The sequence below is a fragment of the Eucalyptus grandis genome, chromosome 8 (genome assembly GCF_016545825.1).
Source record: "Eucalyptus grandis isolate ANBG69807.140 chromosome 8, ASM1654582v1, whole genome shotgun sequence".
NCBI classification, from domain to species: domain Eukaryota; kingdom Viridiplantae; phylum Streptophyta; class Magnoliopsida; order Myrtales; family Myrtaceae; genus Eucalyptus; species Eucalyptus grandis.
Window position 1 is genome coordinate 31667208 of NC_052619.1, and position 2262 is coordinate 31669469.

General features: G+C 45.3%; 1 long non-coding RNA gene across 1 annotated transcript; it reads right to left on the reverse strand.

Moving 5' to 3' along the window:
* Positions 1–734: 734 nt before the first annotated feature.
* Positions 735–1782, reverse strand: LOC120287816. The gene is made up of 2 exons (XR_005546085.1): positions 1579–1782; positions 735–1094 (listed from the first exon to the last, which is right to left on the reverse strand). It is a non-coding gene; the product is annotated as an uncharacterized LOC120287816 (long non-coding RNA).
* Between the last annotated feature and the right edge of the window lie 480 nt (positions 1783–2262).

Below are 2262 nucleotides of genomic sequence, written 5' to 3' on the forward strand. Positions count from 1 at the left end.
GCAAAGAATCTTGAACCTATTGTAGGGAAGCAAATTTAGTTCTAAACTTCTTAATTTTGCTAATTAAATCCTAAATTTTTGACAGTTTGTTAATATAATCTTTTTGACCAATTTTGGTGAGAAACCACTAATGTGGACACGAGTTGTTTCAGTGATTTCTAGTTAAAATTACCGTAAGGATTATATTGACAAATCATTAAAATATTTAAAACTAAATTAACAAATCGAGAAATAGTTTATGACTAAAATGGCAAATTTTCAAAGTTTAGAACCGGATTTTTGGACAAGTATTCCTCCTTTAAAAACTCATGTCCCCCCTCGAGATTGACAATTTTCATTCAGAGATGCCACTCCGGATTCGGCAGCAATTTCTGATACCAAGCTCTCCTTACATGGAAAATTCAGACTATAAGATTATCGAGTTCATATATCTTTTGTCAAGAAAAAATAATTAGTCCAATAGGGGGATCATCAGTAAAATCTTCCAATTTCGCCCATGAAGAGGACAACTCGCTTTCGAAATAAAATGCTAACACAGCACGTTTCCCCGGCCTAGTAAAATTAGTTCTGGGGTGAAACCGGTTTGGAACAGATTTCAAAACCGGTTCTCAGTTAAAACCGGTTTAATAGATTCAAGCAAAACCCTAAAATGTCTTAAATTTAGAACACCTTCTACTTTCTGCTTCACGCTCTCAGATCTGGCCTCTCTCTCGTCTCTCCAACGGCGCCCTTCATTTTTTTTTTCCCTCTCTGGTCTCGCCTGAGTCGCCGTCTCGTCCAGTCTCTCTCTTGATCTTGCGGATTGCGGCCTCGCCTTTGTCTGTTGGCCGTCAATCAGCCCACTTGGTACTCTCTCTTTATGTCGGTTTCGTTTCCGATCACTTCATGTAATGTTTCGATTCGATTGTGCTGTCATTTTGATTTCTTTGGCAGTTTGCCATCGCCAGTTGATGGCCAGGAGGCGAGGACTCATTCAGGAATCCTCACAAGGCCTTCGCTTCACCGACACATCCCACGATTTAACCGCTAGCATGCATACGGCTCATAAAAAGAAAGAGTATAATGAGGGCAGAAACATTCAGGGCTGCACGAATCTGCGAGGGAATAATCAACATCAACAAAGGACGGCATAAGCCAGCCCGTCGAAGGACGGTCTTGGTCTCATTTTATATTAACACTAACTGGGGCATTTTCACAAACGATTGATGTGCGCTGCCGAATCGTAAGGTTTCTGGCTCAACCGGGACTCGAACGCGCGCCGGAGAGACGCACGACGTACGGGGACTATGGAAACATGGAAACAAAATACAAGGGCGACGAGGGCTGGAGCTCGCGCGAGCCGAACGGCCGCGAGCGCCGGCCCGAGGTCACCCAAAACGGGGCAAAACAGAGGACTCGCAGGACAGAGAAAAACAGGGGCGGTCGCGGCAGCGGCCCTACCCGGCTCGGCGACGGTGAATGGAGGACGAGCTTGACAGATCGGGCCACGCCCGATCGTCTTGCACGCCTCGGAGCCGAGATCTTCAGGAAATCGAGACAACCCGAAACCAATCAAAAAAGAAACATACCGAGACCTACCGTGAGGGAGAGGCACGCGTCGGTGAGGGTAGGTGGCCGAGGCCCAGACGCAGCGGCTACCGGATGAGGCCCTTCACTCACCACCTCACTCTTCGCTCTCTGCTTCTCGCTCTCTCCCACTCTCAATCTCGGCCTGAACCCGATCCCCGGATCACGGCTGCTCCTGCTTTCCGCTCGGGTACGTCTGTTGTGCTACAGAGATGGAAGGAGGAAGAGATGGGCGCACGGGCCGGGCCGGGGAAAAGGGAAAATGGGCCGACCCAGCGGGAAAGAAGAGGAAAAAGAAAAGAGGCTGGGCCAGCGTGAACCCGGCCCAGTCTTGCCCTTTTTTTTTTCTTTTCTTTTTTTTTAAACCCTTTATTTAATTTTTTTATATAAATCTTACTAATTCTATGCAAATATTCCTAATATCTTTATAATGTACTATGCGATTTTAATGATGAATATGTTTTAGAGGCTAAAAATTAACCTTTAATTTTCTACTCAATTAATGCCAAAATTTAAGTGTTGACAAATATAGCTCGAAACAAGCTCAACAAGACCGTCAATGAAATAAAGCTGCATGAGGTTTTGCTGTTGAATTCACTAAATTAAGCCAAGGCCTTCACATCGTTAATGGAAACGCAAATTCAAGATTGCGGCAACCTTGACCACATCAAAATCGAGAACGATGCCAACGCAACT